Source organism: Sciurus carolinensis, chromosome 8, assembly GCF_902686445.1.
Source record: "Sciurus carolinensis chromosome 8, mSciCar1.2, whole genome shotgun sequence".
Lineage (NCBI taxonomy): Eukaryota > Metazoa > Chordata > Mammalia > Rodentia > Sciuridae > Sciurus > Sciurus carolinensis.
Genome location: NC_062220.1, coordinates 53,996,121 through 54,013,018, shown reverse-complemented (window position 1 = coordinate 54,013,018; position 16,898 = coordinate 53,996,121). Strand labels below are relative to the sequence as shown.

Below are 16,898 nucleotides of genomic sequence, written 5' to 3'. Positions count from 1 at the left end.
GTCATGTATATATTTTGGCAGGTAACAATTGTTATTAAAATTTTAAATTATAATCATGTTAATGTAGAATATATACTCCATTGCCATATAAGGACAAAAAAATTAAGAAAATGTAGTAATCAGAGAAAAAGCCAGATACTTGATAGGTAAATCATGTTCTATTGTATTTGCTTGGGTATTAAAGGGAAATTAGGTTACTAAATTAGGAAATGGTACTAATTTGATATGAATGGTATTTCATTGCTTTTAGTTGTGATGTGTTCCATTAAAACTGCAGAATCTCCTACAGAGTAGATGTCCATATATTTGAGTCTGGGGCCTACCAGCAGATGGGACTACAATGTGGCATTTCATTGAGAAGTGACTCATTAAAAAAGAAAAAAGACTCACTTTTGGCATCTTTGTTATGCAAATGCTTTACCTTGAGTACATGAAAAAAGAACCTCTCTAAATTACAATTTATAAAAAATACATATATTGTTATCATATTATTTCTGTGAAGTTATTTTAAATCTTTAGCTTTTAATCAACTTTTATAAAAAAGAGTTCTGAGAAGATGTTAGAGTAGGAAGCATCAGGAATCCACCCACCTAGACAACAATTATATTGGCAGAATCTGTCTAATGTAACTATTTTAGAACTCTATAATTTATCGAAGGTTTCTAGAGGAAGGTTTGGATGTTAAATTTCAGTTTTTAGCACAGTAGCAGATACCCATGCCCCTCCTCCAACCCTCTAGTGGGTGGCCATGCAGGTGTTCTGAAGCAGTATGCACACAGCTCTTGGAGTCCAGGTGATCAAAAAATACCTTATCCTCCAACCTAGGGACTTTGGCTTTGGTCACTGGTTGTTGCTTCTGATCACAGACGTGCAAACAAAGACGTGGTATGTGGAGGGTCATTGCTGTTGCACCTGTCTTCCATTGTTTCAGGACCTTCCACCTCTGACTGAAGAGGTTTCCAGGGGACTTAAAGGGCATCCTTCCTCACAACCCCTTAATTTTCTTCTTCTCCTTTAATCAGTCATTAAAGACAAGGACATTCAAAACAACTAAGTGTATGGGAAAATATAGAAAGTTATCATGCATACCAAGAGAAAATGATCATACTCTTAAGTTTGTGTATCAGGCTGATGCTCAGCACAAACATCCTCTAACAACAATAATAAAACAATAACAAAAGAATAGCAAACCATGGAAAGAAAATAGCTTCTGATTTTCTGAGTTACCACATTGTTAGATTCACATGTACAGTTTTTCAACAACAAAAACAAAAAAATCAGAGGGCATAAAGAAACAGGAAAATTATGGTCCATTCAAGGAAAAAAAAAATGACAGTAGAAATTGTCCCTAGAAAAGACCTGATGTTGTCTGCGTGAGAAAGATTTTAAAATAACTGTGTTTGGTTGATTTGGTTTGATTTTTGGCACTTGGGATAGAACCCAGGAGTGCTGTCCCACTAAGCTATATCCGCAGTCCTTTGTATTCTTCAATTTGAGACAGAGCCTTGCAGCAGTTACTGAGGCTGGCATAGAACTTTTGATCTTCTAAACTCAGTTTCCCCAAGTTGCTGAGATTATAAGCATATACCTCCATGCCATCTAAAACAAGTCTTAAAGATGTTCATAAAAATAAAAGATGTGGAGAAAGTAAAGAAAATGGTGTGGAAGGCAAAAGGAAAATATCAGTGAAGAGAAAAAATGGAATTCTGAAGCTGAAAAGTACAATAACTTAAATGAAAAATTCACTAGGGGAATTCAACAGCAGATTTGAACGGGCAGAAGAAAGAATCAGTGAACATGAAAATAGACAATGGAAGTTATCAAGTCTGAGGAAAAGAAAGAAAAAAAAAGATTGAAGGAAACAGAGTCCTTAAGGCACCTGTAGAACAACATCGAGCTGACCAAAAGATGTTCTGTGGGAATATCTTTAGGAGAAGAGGGAGAGTAAGGTGAAAAGAGAATACTTGAAGAAACATGGCTAAAGACTCCACAGGTTTGATGAAAAACTTGAATATAAACATTGAGAAGCTCAGTGAGCTTCAGGTTAGATGAACTCAGAAATCTACACCACAGTTATGGAACAACCTAGGTGCCCTCCAACAGATGAATGGATAAAGAAAACATGGTACCATGTAACACAATGGAATATTACTCAGCCATAAAGAAGAATGAAATTATGGCATTTGCCAGTAAGTGGATGGACCTAGAGAGAGACTATCTTGTGTTAAGTGAAATAAGCCAATCCCAAAAAACTGAAGGCTAAATGTTCTCTCTGATATGTGGATGCCATCTCACAATAGGCTGAGGGGAGGAAGGAGTCAGGGTTTACTGGATTGGGTAGGGGGTAATTGGGAGAAGGAATGGGGAACAGGAATGGGAAAGACAGTAGAATGAATCAGACATAACTTTCCTATATGTTCATATATGAATATATGTCCACTGTAACTCCATATCATATATGTCCAGTGTAACCACAAAAATGGGAAGTTATACTCCATGTATGTATGATATGCCAAAATACATTCTACTGTCATGTATAACTGAAAGGAACAAATAAAAATTTTTTAAAAATCTACACCAATGCACATTACAAGCAGACTTTTGAAGGACAAAGGAAATATAGAAAAGAGCAAGAAAAAAAGTAATTTCTCATATATTAAGGATCTTCAGTAAGATTTTCAGCATATTTCTCACCAGAAGCTCTGGAGGCCAGAAGTCAGTGGGCCAATATATTTAAAGTGCTGTTTTAAAAAAAACCCTATCGACTCTAAAAAGCTATGTCCTGCAAAAAATAGTCTTAAAAAATAAGAAATTGGGATTCTCAGCCTAGATGCCCATCAACAAATGAATGGGTAAAGAAAATATGGTGTATATATGTACAATGGAGTATTATTCATTCATAAATAAAATGAAATCATGTCATTTGCTGGAAAATGAATGGAACTGGAAATTGTGTTAAGAAAAATAAACCAGACTTAGAAAGATTTTTATTTTCTACATGATTTAAGAGACTGATGTTTTTAAAAAATAATTAGTTTAAAAGTTAGTATTTTATCTTTGGCTAATAACCACACTTTTTTATGTAATTTATAAGACTAGCACACTTTAGAAAACTATTAGATTATATTTTGAGGTACAAAATGTATAGATGAAATTTTGAAACATGGATAATTAAAAAGATGAGGGCAGACTGCTCCTATGAGCAAAGTTTTTATATATTATTGAATTTGATGTAACTCAGATTAGAGTATTATAGCCTTAAGATATGAAATGTAACCTGCATGGTAAACACAAAGAAAATATCTACAGAATATTTATGAAAGGAAACAAGAAAGAAATTGAAACAGTGCACACCAAAAATTTGACTAAACACAAAAGAAGATAGTAATTCAGGAAAAGAGGGACAAAGAAAACTATAAGGCATATGGGAACAGTTTATCAAAAGACAGAAGTCTGTCCTTATCAGTAATTAAGTGTAAGTAGATTAAACTCTCTGATCAAAAGACAGATTGGAGGAATAAACCATGTGATCCAACTATATGCTGTTTGTAAGAAGCTCACTTTACATCAAAAGTTACAAACTGATGGGGAAAGGTTTTATGCAAATAGCAACCCAAAGAGAACAAGTATGGTGTGCTAATATAAGAAAAAAAAGCTTTAAAGCAAAAAAGGTTATAAGAGACAAAGGACTTTATACTAATAAAAGGTTCATGCTGCAAGAACAGATAGGTGATAAATATTGTTATGCATCTAATGACAGGTCCTCCAAATAGACAAAGCAAAAAAATAAAAAGAGAAATGGTTTTGCAATAGTAGTTGGAGACTTCAGTACCCTTTGAAGTAATGACTAAAACCAGGTAAAAGATATGGAAAGAATTAGAGGGCTTAACACAATAAACCAATGAGACCTAAGCAACATAAGAAGAACACTTCCCAACAACAGCTGCATGTGCATTAGCCTTAAGTACCCATTGGAAGTGTCCCAGGATAGATATATTGGAAGCCATATTAAACTCTTTTTTTAATTAGAGCACTATAGTTACACATAATAGTTGGGTTCATTTTGACAAAATCATACATGCATGGAATTTGATTTCGATTTCTGTTTGTCCCCCTTTTTTCCCCTCCCCCTTCCCCCTATTCTCCTTCTGCTGATCTTCCTCTCACTCATTTATTTATTTATTTTGGATTGGTACTTTCTACATATACTTAAAGGTAAAATTTCCTATAGTATATTTACATGTGCATACAATGTGATTTTGTTAAATTCATTCCACATTTCATCTCCTTTCCCTTCTTCCCTCCCTGATATCTCCTCTATTTCACTGGTCTTCCCTATTCCTTTATGAAATCTGATCCCTCCTGCTTCCTCTCCCTTATTTTGCTCTAGTTACCACATATGAGAGAAAACATTTGACCCTTGCTTTTCTGAGTCTGGCTTATTTCACTTAGCATGAAGTTTCTCCATTTCCATCCAGCAAATGCCATAACAACCTTCTCTATGACTGAGTGAAAAACTTCATTGTGTGTTTATGCCACATTTCTTGACCATTCATCTATTGATGGTGTTCTGGGCTGATTTTTGTAATTTGGCTATTGTGAATTGTGCTGCTATAAATATTGAAGTGACTGTATTGCTATAGTGTGCTGATTTTAGTACTTTTAGATAAATACCAAGGAGTGAGATAACAGGGTCGTATGGTGATTCCAGTCCTAGTTTTTTGAGGAATCTTCATACTGCTTTCCAGAGTGGTTATAATAATTTGCAGTCCCACCAACAATGGATAGTGTATCTTTTTCTTCACATCCTTGCCAGCATTTATTATTTGTGTTCTTGATGACTTCCATTCTGACTGGAGTGAGATCGTAGCGTAGTTTTGTTTTGCATTTCCCTGATTGCTAGAGATATTGAACTTTTTAAAAAATATTTATTGGCCATTTGTGTTTCTTCTTTTGATAAATGACTGTTTAATTTTTTGACCATTTGTAGATTGGGTTATTTGGGTTTCTTCAGTGCTATTTTTTTTTTTTTAGTTTTTTATATATGCTGGATATTGATCCCATCAGAGAATCAGCTAGCAAATATTTTCTTCCATTCCATAAGCTCTCTCTTGACACTCTTAATTATTTCCTTTGCTGTGCAGAAGCTTTTAAATTTGATAGTATCCCACATATTGATTCTTAGTTTGAATTCTTGAGCTTAAGGGTCTTGTTGAGAAAGTTGGTGCCTGCACCTGTATGATGACGTAAGTGTTGACACTGTGTTTTCATCTAGCAGTTGTAAGGTTTCTAATTCCTAAGTCTGTGATCCATTTTGATTTGACTTTTGTGCAGGGTGAGAGATAGGGATCTAATTTCATTCTTCTACATATGTACATACAGTTTTCCCAGCACCATTTGTTAAAAAGTCTATCTTTTCCCCAAAACATATTTTTAACATTTTTCAAGTATCAGGTGGCTATAAGTATGTGGGTTTGTCTCTGTCTTCTGTTTCATTTTTCTTCATGTCTTTTTTGATGCCAATACCATGCTTTTTTTGTTACTATACCTCTGTAGTATAATTTGAGATTGGGTATTGTGATGCTTTCTGCATTGTTCTTGCTCAGGCTTGTTTGACTATTCTGGGTTTCTTATTCTTCTAAGTGAATTTAAAGATTGTTTTTTCTAGTTTTGTGAAGAATGTCATTGATATTTTGATGGGGATTGCATTGAATCTGTATATTGCCTTTGGTAGTTTGGCCATTTTGACAGTATTAACTCTGCCTATACAAGAACATGGGAGGTCTTTACATCTCAAAGGTGTCCCCCAAAAGCTCATGTGTGAAATAATACAAGAACATTCAGAGGTGAAATAATTGGGTTATGAGAGCCTTATTCTAATCAGTGCATTAATCCACTAATAGGGATTAACAGGTGAAGACTACAGGTAGGTAAGTTATGACTGGAGAAGGTGGGTCATCAGAGGTGTGCCATTGGGATATTTATTTTGTCCCTGTAAGCCAGGCTTAGTTTCTCTCTCTGCTTCCTGGTTCCATATCCTGAGCTGTTTTCCTCTTTAACACTTTTCCACCCTGATGTTCTGCCTCACCTTTGGCCCAGAGTAATGGAGTCAGCTGTCTGTGGACTGAGACCTCTGAAACTGTGAGCCCCAAATAAACTTCTCTTCCTCTAAAATTGTTCTTGTTAGGTCTTCTAGTCACGGTGACCAAAAAAAAAAAAAAAAAAAAAAAAAAAAAAATTGACTAAACTAATAAGGTCTTCTTCAATTTCTTTCTTTAGTGTTCTATAATTTTCATTGTAGATATCTTTCAACCTCTTTGGTTAGATCAAAGAGTTTGGGTTTTTGGGAGGGTGGGGGTGGGAATTGAGGTTGTGAAAAAGACAGTTTTTCTGATTTTTTTTTCTCAGCAGAATTGCTATTTCCTATAATTGTGGATTATAGGAAAGCTATTTATTTACCTATTTACTTATTTTCTCCAGTTTGAAACCATATTTTATTTTTAACATAGCTAGAAATATCCAATAACCACATATTTAAGAAGAAAACTTTCTTTTCCTTCTTATAGCATCATTAGCAGAAAAAAATAACATTTCTGGTTTAGAAATGATATTGAGTGTCTATGAAAATGATGACTATATTTTATATTATGAACTTTGAAAGTCTAGAAGCACAGAGCACATTTTTGGAAGAACAATTTTACTCGTACCCATTTATGATAATATTCATAACACTAGAATATAGTTATATCATGTATAATTAAGTCAGTCAAATAGAGTCCAGGAAGAAACTGTTCTTCTTGAGTTAAGCATGCACACATTGGTGATTTTGATAATACACATGAACAAAAAGAATACTGGAAAACCCAAACCCAAGTATAAATAGTGTTTTTCAAGGATTTTAAAAGCATACTCCATTAGCATTCAGCTTTCTCTCATTTTTTTAACAGATGCATTTCTGTCTACTTGTGCACAGCAAAGGGTTAGAAATGATGTCAGAAATGTGCTAATATGGAAATGTACTCCATGAAATTGATCACATTACTCATCCTTGCAGGGGCAGGAGGAAAGAAAGCCTAGATAGGCGTATAGTTGCAGTATTTATGGAAGAGATAAATACAATAATGAATCTTCATGGTGTTAACTACTACATAATAAATAAGGCTCTCATCTATTGTGAAATTCATTTTGGACCAAGCAGCTGGTTCCCTGTATATATATATCAATTAATTCATATCATATACTCTTCAAAATACAAAGATCAATAGGCATTTCCTAAATAGAAGACCAACACCAAAAGGAGTACCTCTTCCAACGTTTTTTGATATCACGGGATTTTGCCAGAGTGGAATATAACATTTAAATAAGAAATCTCATGGCCAAATAAGAAACTACACTATTATGAGAATTACCCCACAGTTAGGGTATATATTACATATTAAATTAATATGTATTACACATTTAATTAACATGAAACATGCTTCCACAGTTATGCTATGAGTGAAGATAGCAGTGATGATGACGGTGAGAAAAAATTATTAGCTTAAGAAGGGGTAAAATACAACAGACGAAAGCAGATGTAGGGTTGGTCGTTTTCTGATGAGGAAAGTTAAATTAAATTTTAAAAACAAAAATATAAAAAGAAAAGTACTCCCTTATTTCCCCATGTGAAAACAGAGCTAAGTAACCCTCTGCAGCATAACAAAAAACAAAAAATTTACCCCTTCAAAACAGTGTAAGAGAGCTGGGGATACAGCTCAGTTGGTAGAGTGCTTGCCTTGCAAGCACAAGGCCCTGGGTTCAATCCCCAGTACCACAAAAAAAAAAGAAAAAAAAAAAACAAAAAAAAGGTTACTAAAACAGTGTAAGATTTAAATGCAACCTACGCCAAGGTGCATGTCATATAAAACATACTAAGATTTCTGCTCTCCTATCAAGTACTTCCACTCCCTACCCAGGTTATAGTGAAATACTGGTGTTTCCAATGGTTTCATCAAAACAAATATTTTTTTTTAATTATTCTAAAAGACAAATCAAAATGTTTCAAACTTTATCCAACTCCAACTTTACCTATGTAAATGAGATTTATTTGCTTCTCACTAATAAGTCATTATTTCACTCACACTAGAATAACAAATTTTCCATCCTCTAGTGTCTTCCTTGCCCAATATCAAAGGAAAAATCCAAAATAATTAGCAAAGAAAAATGTATGATTCAGCACCCCCTTTTAATTTGTTTTATTAAATATATTTAAGGTATAAAAAGTGCTCAAAGGTTGTGATTCCTAATAGGCAAATGATATCTGAATAAATACCCTGATGGCAAACCACCATAAAATGTTTCAGTTCTATTTGGTTTAGAGGGGTAACGATTATCTTCATAGAATCGCAGCTCTTCTGATGAGATCAGAGATAGACTGGTTCGTATTGTTGCGACACCCATTAAATATCTAGGTTGCTTCCAGATAAATAAAAATTTCATTGAGCCCAGGCATTCCTGCCATTGCAGGCATGCTCACTCCTCTTCCAGGCATTCCCCTAGGAAAGCCACCTGGAAAAGAGCCATACTGAGCTTCTGCTTAGCTTCTGGCTTTTCCCTGTCTCCGGGCTATCTTGCAATTCTCAAGCCTTCTTAACTCTTTCTGTTGTTTCTTTGCTTTCTCACTCTTCGTGTTTTTGCCTATACTTTCTCCATTGTTTGGCAATTTTCTGGACCTTTGGTTGGCCTTCTTTCAGCATTGCACTAGCATCACCAACATAATGCAATTTACAGGCAAGGGCAAGATCATGGGCTTCTTCCCAGTGACCCAGAAGTCTGTGTACTTTCCCTTGCCACTTGGAAGGCTGAGCTAAATCAGAATTTATTTCAATGACTCCATCACAATCTTGAATGGAAGTATTCGGCTTCTGTAATTTGGTGAAGACACTGACTCTCTTGGCACACAGAATAGCCAAGTGAGAATTTAACTTGATGGCACCTGTGAACAAGTCAGTGACTTTCTGAAGTTCATCATCATTCAAAGCTTCGATAGTAGCCGCTTTCTTTTCATCTGCTTAATCCATCATCTCCCTGGTTATCTCTGTATTTTTGTCTCCCATTTCTTGAGAGGCCTAAGTGTCTGGTCCAGTTATACCTTCTTGTCAATTTCTAGACACATATTTGGTTCATCTGTCTTTTTGCCTATCCTCCATCTTCTTGCTGATTATTCTTCCTTGATTTTTTTTCTTCTGATTTAGATTTATGAGTAGCAGGTGTTACTTTACCTACCATGCTGTCCACCTACTCCCTCAGGAAGCACAGCTCCTCTATGTGCAGGACACTCTGATCCTGCATACACATTTTATGAAGGCCCAAAGCTCACTCACTTTGCAGGGGTCTGTGGTTGGGCAGTGGAGGGTATGGCAGGGGAGGTTGCTGTGGGATGCCAGGCCCTGGTGATGGTTCAGTGTGACGTTACAGAGGTGAGTAGTTGCCATGAGGCTGGAAAGCAATTGATTTATGACTGTTGATCTTGTACCCTGCTACTTGCTGAGTTCTTTATCAGTTCTAGAAGTCTTCTAATAGAGTTTTTTGTGTCTTCAGATATAGGATCATGTGATCAACAGAGATAGTTGGACTTCTTTTCCTATTTGCATCTCTTTAATATCTTTCTCTTGCCTGATTTCTGTGGCTAGAGTCTCAAGAACTATACTGAACACAAGTGGTAAGAGTAGACATCCTTGCCTTGTTCCTGATTTTAGAGGAAATGCTTTCAGTTTTTCTCTGTTCAGTATGATGTTGGCTTTGGGTTTGTCAATATAGCCTTTATAATGTTGAGGTAAGTTCCTTCTATCCCTAGTTTCCCTGTCATTTTTAACATGAATGGGTACTGGATGTTATCAAAGCGCTTATCTGCATCTATTGAGATGTTCATATGATTCTTTTCCTTAATTCTGTTTAAGTAGTTAATTACATTTATTGATTTGCATATGTTGAACCAGTCATGCATCTCTAGAATGACACTCACTTGATTATCATGTATTTTCTTCTTCAAATGTTTTTGAATGTGATTTGCTAATATTTTATTAGGGATTTTTGCGTCTGTGTTCATCAGGGATGTTGGTCTGTAGTTTTCTTTTCTTGATGTGTCTCTGTCTGGTTTTGTTAACCGGATTATACTGGTTTCATAGAATATATTTGGTAGTGTTCCCTCCCTTTAAATTTCATGGAATAATTTGACAAATACTGGTGTTAGTTCTTTAAAGGCCTGATAGAACTCAGCTGAGAATGCAAGTAGTCCTGGGCTTTTCTTTGTTGGAAGGCTTTTAATTGCTGTTTCAGTGTCTTTACTTGATATTGGTCTATTTAGGTTTTCTCAATCTTCCTGATTCACTTTGGGCTGGTAATATATATCTAGAAATTTGTCAATGTCTTCTAGATTTTCCGGTTTTTTGGAGTGTAAATTTTCCAAATAGTTTCTAATGATCCTCTTGATTTCAGAAATATCTGTGAAGAACCCTTTTTTATCTCTAATTTCATTTCTTTGGGTCTTCTCTTTTTTTCCTTTGGTTAGTTTGGCTAAGGGTTTATCAATCTTTTCAAAGAATCAGCTCTTGGTTGTATTGATCCTGTGTATTGTTTTGCTGTTGTTATTGTTCTCAATTTCATTAATTTCAGCTCTGATCTTTATTATTTCCTTTTGGTCTTCTTCTGGTTTCGTGATTAGTTCATTCTTCCTTTTCTAAGGTCTTGAGGTAGAGCATAAGCTTAATTATTTGAGATCTCTCTGGTTTTTTTTTTTTTTTAAAGGCACTCATTGCTATAAAATTTCCTCTTAGAATGCTTTTACATTGAACCAGAGGTTTTGACATGTTATATATCTCTTATTTGTTTCTAAGAATTTCTTGATTTATTCTCTCTCTTCTTTGATATGATTCATTCTTCACGTGAAAGAGTATTTTTCAGTCTCCATATGTCTACGTAGTTTCTATTATTTCTCTTGCTATTGACTTCTAATTTCATTCCATTATGATCTGATAGGATGCGGGGGATTATATCAGTTATTTTGTATTTGTTAAGACTTACATTGTGGCCTAGAATTTGGTCTCTTTTGGAAAAGGTTTCATGAGCTGTGGAAAAGATATGAGAATAGGTACTCTTACTTGTTTTCAGACTCATTTTGCATGGAATTTTTTTTTTTTCATTCTTTTATCTTCAGTCTGTGGGTGTCTTTGCCTATGATATGGGTCTCTTGTGAACAGCATATAGTTGGATCTTGTTTTTGATCCATTTTGTTAACCTATGTCTTATAATTGGATAGTTGAGACCCTTTACATCAGTGTTATTATGGATATGCATTTGTAGTTTCCTACCATTTTTGTTTGCTTGTTATATTCAATTCTGCCTTGATTTTTATTTAGTTGGATACTTCTCTGGTGATCTTTCTTCATTTGGGAGCTTTGGAGTTTGTTTTTGGGTTTGTCTGTGTGCAGATTATTTTTTAATATACTTTGTAGTGCTGGCTTGGTGGTCATGAATTCTTTTAGTTTATCCCTATCATGGAATGTTTTTATTTTATTTTGAAAGATACATTTGCTGAATATAGCAATCTTAACTGGAAGTTTCTTCTTCTAGAGTTTGGAATATCTCATCCAGGCCTTCTTTGATTTTAGGGTCTGAATTGAGAAGTCAGAAGTAAACGTTCTTGGTTTATCTCTCAATATGACCTGATGTTTCTCTTTTGCAGCTTTTAATATTCTTTCCTTATTTTCTGTTAGGCATTTTGAATACGATGTGTCTTGGAGAATTTCTCTTCTGATCTTTTCTATTTGGGGTCCTGTATGTGTCCGATATGTGGATCTCTATCTCATTTCTGATATGGGAAAGTTTTCTGTTACTGTCTCATTGAAGATATTCTTAATACCTTTGGCCTGTATCTCCATGTTCTCTTCTACCCAACAACTCTCAGGTTTGTTCTCTTGATGCTGGCCCAGAGTTCTTGTATGTTCTGATCATGGTCTCTTATTTTTTACTCTTTATTGCATACTGAGTATTCAAATTCACGTACACTGTCTTCAAAGTCTGTTTTTTATGCAGTCTAATCTGTTGGTGATGCCTTCAAATGGATTTTTAATTTGATTGATTGCATCTTTCATTTCCAGGGTTTTGATTAGTTTCTTTTCAGTATCTCTTTCTTTAATGAAGTAGGCTTTCATTTCTTGTATTTGCTCTCTTAATTCATTCCTTTGTTGTATTTTTTTAGTTCACTGAAAATTTTGGTAATCAGTTTTTTATAATCTGTCTCTGGAATTTTATCTACTTTCATATCTGTGGGATCCTTTGTTGAGGGATTGTGAATTTGGGGGAGAGATTTGTTTCCTATTTCCTCATGTTTTCATGAACTGCATATTTGAAATGGTTACCCTTCTTTATATGTGGGCCATTTTGTGTTCTGGGGTTTCTCTGTTTTTGATGTCTAAGTAGGTATCTAAGGGTAGGAACTGAGGTCCCCTTCTGGTTGTTCCTTATTGGGGCCTGGTTGTTGCTTCTGGTTGTTGTCTCCCCAGTTCTATGTGATAAAGTAATGTTGAGGCTGATCATGTGTATAATGAGATTCGCTGTTACTTGGTTGTGAGTATTACTCCACAACAGAATCTCTACTCTGTTAACTTAAAGTTTTCCAATCAATCTCTATCTCCTCTTAGAGAAAGAGGGGATCTAGGAATAGTCCTAATGTTAGCAACAGATATACTACCTTAAGACAAATGTCTGGTGTCTGCTTTGATATCTGTAACACTAATTTCCACCTACATAGGAATGGTTGGGATCAACATTTAACATCAATACCAAAAATAAAAAATTTTCAACTAGTGAGGCATTAGACAGCAGATGTATACAACATTGTCCACTGTATTAGTAATCACAACATGAATGGGTTGGGATTACATAAATATATAATTCTATTATTTAGTGAGATCACAGTTTCTCAAGTGAAGGGAAAATAGTGTAGGAAGGCAAGAGAAATTTCAAAATATTTTAAAAGTGAGTATAGGAGAGGCAGGAAATAGGTAGCAAATGTTGGCTATAAAGAACAAGGAATAAAAAATTAGAAGTATTTAAAAAATGAAAGAGGAGGAAGGACAGGAAAGTTGGACTTTTAGTGTGGGATGAGAGTGAAGAAAGGACAGTGAGACAAAAACCAAGGTATGAACAAAGTAAATGTAAGATCAAAACAGCTCAAACCATGTACAGTTATATCCCAACTAAATCAGACCAAGGCTAAATAATAAACAGGTTCAGAAGAAATCAATTAAAGTGAAAATAAAATTATATGAATATATATTTATATTTTTGTTCTATCCATGCAGTGAAAACATACACATCCCACACACACCTCCACATACACACACACAATACATTGCAGAATGGAAAAAAGTGAAAAAGAATCAAATACAATGAAATGATAGTTGAACAAATTTTTTAAAGTTAAATTTTTTAAATAATAAAACATAATAAATGGGGAATATGAAGGGAAAAAAGAGATAAGAAAAAAGAAAAAGAAAAAATCTTATTGAGAAATAAAGATCTTGTTTCTGCTGGGGTAGTCAAGACTGTTGGCAGGGATGGATTTTCATTCTTTGTATTTATTTTTGACTTTGTAATCCTTCGGCTATGGCTGGGGGTTAAGTCAATGTCTTTATGTTTCTCACTTAACCACCAACCGTGTGTTGGAGCCAAAGCTGATTGGAGTAGCTCTCAGGCTCCTGGCTCCAAGAATAGGTTGGAATAGACTGGGGAGTACTGACAAATAGTTCCGTCCTGTAGCATTGGTGGTACAGAATTCTAGACTGGAAGTTCTATTATTTGGTGTTTAGTCTTGGTTGACCTTTGGAAAACTTTTGATGGGTATTTGAGATTTGATCCACACCTCTATTGCTGGGGAGATATAGGTCTCTCCAGGATATCTGGATCTCTAAGACCTCGGGTAAAATTCACTTGTGGGGCATAGGGATTAAACCTCCACATGTTTTACAGATATGAAATACTAGGTATCAGCCCTGGAGTGCAGATGCTACTGTGCAGCCCCTGTGGGCATTGTCTCAATAGCCTTTACAGGGCACCAACAACAAAAGGAGTTCTCTTCCTTGGTATTCTGAGCCTGTGTGGTCCAGGTACAATTTTCTTTGCACCTGTTTCAGTCACTGTGGTTCAGGCACACTCTGGGGATCATAACACGCGAACTACTGGTAACTTCATTTGTGAGTTTTCAATCTCTTGTCTCTGCTCACTGCTGCACAGCACTTACAGATGGTTCCTGCACTGGTGACTGGTTTCCACATCTAGGAGAGTTTTCTGTGCCAGTGATCAGGGATCCTAGCAAGCTATCTACCCCCAGAGTGAGCGATTTTGGGTTGGTTTTCTCTGAACCATTTTTCCCACTGACTCTTTGTCCCTTATGATCAATTTCCATCTTTAATCCACAGGTTCCCCCAAGCCAGTTTTTAAATTCTGTTTCTTTACCTGCCAGCTGCCCTGTCCTCTCTCTCTGCCTGTGCTCCCCCTTCTCTTGTCACTGCAGCTACCACTGGCAAGCTGCTGTGTCTCTAACATATTATGTTCAAAGTTTCTGACTTTGTCTCCGTGTTTTTTTTTTTTTTTTTTTTTTAACAGTTCAGTATTAAGTTTCAGTGAGTTGGCTTAGTTACCCATCTCACTAAGAAGCATTCTTCCTGCTTTGTAAGTTGCTGCTTAAGACCTGCTGGGAAGTGCATCCTTCCTTTAATCTGCCATCTTCTCTCCCACAGTAAACTCTTACTAGATTTAAAAAGACAGGTGACATAAAAAGTATCTTCTCTGAATGAATGGAAAGGCAAAACGTAGTATGTACACACAATGGAGTATTATTTAACTTAGAAAGGAAGGAAATATGCTAAAATATGGATGAAGTTTGAGGACATTGTTTATGCTAAGTGAAATAAGTCAGCCACAGAAATATCATAAGATTCCACTTATATGAGGTACTTTGAATAGTAAAATTAATACAGAGAATTAGAATATTGAATGCCTGGGGCTCACAGGGAAGGGATACTGGGAAATTATTGTTTGATAAGTATGGAGTTTCAGTTTTACAGATGAAAAGAACTAAGAGATGGCTGTTCACAATGGTTTCACATCACTGTGAATGTTTTTAATACCGCTGCACTGTACACTTATTAGTGGTTAAGATGGTGTATGTTATATGTGGTTTATCATGCAATTTTTAAGGTTAGAATTAGCATTTAGATTCTAAAGATATTTTATTTTCAATTTTTTTGTTTGTTTTGTTTATGGTACTGGGTTCGAACCCAGGGGTGCTGTATCACTAAGCTACACTCTGGCCATTACTCAATTTTATTTTGAGGCAGGGCCTCACTTAGTAATCCAGGCTGAGCTCTAACTTGTGATACTCCTGTCTCAGCCTCCAGAGTAGCTGGGATTACAGTCATGTGTCACCACATCCAACTTAATTTCCATGTTCTATTGAGAAACTGAAGTGCACACAAAAGAGAATTTTTACAATAAAACCCTGTAAGCCCATCACACAGATTGAACAGGTATTAAGAGTTTATCACATTTGCTTTATCTCCTCTCTTTTTTCTATTTTGTTATCATCATTACTGTAATCTTCCTTCTGGCCTTTTTTTAAAATATATTTTTAAATGTTGATAGACCTTTATTTTACTCATTTATTTATATGCGGTGCTGAGAATCGAACCAGTGCTTCACACATGCCAGGCAAGTGTTCTACCACTGAGCCACAACCACAGCTCCTTTCCCCCTTTTTTTGACTGAACTGTTTTTGAACAGACACAATTCAATCTGTTATTAAAGTAAATCAATGTTCTTTTATTTTCATATACTTCAGTACACATATTTTTTTTTTAAAGGTGATTTTTTTCACATGATCTCGCACCTGGTGAAATTAGGAACATCACTTTCTATCATCCAGTGCTCATTGATAACCAAATGTTCCTATTTGTCTAAGATACACATTTTTGTAGTTGATGTTTCTCAATCAGGACTGAAAATTATACATACAGTTGTAACTCCTGAGACACTTAGTAGAGCAGTTTCCCCCACTTTCATTTTTTCCTACAATTGTTTATTTAAAGACTTTTCATCTAGAATGTCAAGCATTTTGGAATATTCCTATTTTAGTCAGCTTTTTTGCTGTTGGGGCTAAATGACCTGACCAGCACAAATGTAAAGGAGGAAGAGTTTATCTGAGGGCTCATGGTTTCAGAGGTCTTAGTCCATAGAAGGCTGGCTCCATTCCTCAGGACTCTAGATGAGACTTTAACATGGCATGGGGGGAGATTGTGGTGGAGGGAAGCAGCTCACATTATGGTGATCTGGAAGCAGAGAGACTCCCTCACCAGATACAAATATATACCCCAAAGCCGTGCCCCAGTTTCCACCTCCTTCAACCACACCCTACCACTTCAGTTACCACTCACTGATTGGGCTAATACTCTCACAACCCAATCATTTCTCCTCTGAACCTTCTTGCATTGTATCACCTGTGAGCTTTTGGGGGACGGACACCTCACATCCAAACCACAACATTCCCCTTGTGGTTTATTTAACTTTTCTGTATTAATGCTGTCCAGTATATTAGCCAGTAGCCACATGTGGCTAAGCATTTGAAATGTGGCCCGTCTAAATTGAGATATGTTGTAAGTGTGAAATACATGCCAGATTATGAAATAAAGTTAAGTATCTCATTAGTAACTTTTATACTGACTACATGTTGAAATAATATTTTGGATATATTAGGTTATATAAGTACATTATTAATTGCACCACCAATTTAAAATTACAACTCATATTTCTAATGGACAGCACTGGTCTGTAGTCTTTCTGTTCTAAGCCACCTGGCTACA

At 35.5% G+C, this 16,898-nt stretch overlaps 1 protein-coding gene and 1 pseudogene across 6 annotated transcripts in view; one reads left to right on the top strand and one right to left on the bottom strand.

Annotated features, from left to right (window-relative positions):
* The window catches only part of Rundc3b (RUN domain containing 3B), a 153,310-nt gene that overhangs the window by 104,459 nt on the left and 31,953 nt on the right, over positions 1 to 16,898 (top strand). The gene's annotated exons all lie outside the window — the stretch shown is intronic.
* LOC124990462 (putative protein FAM10A4) lies at positions 8,447 to 9,473 on the bottom strand (annotated as a pseudogene).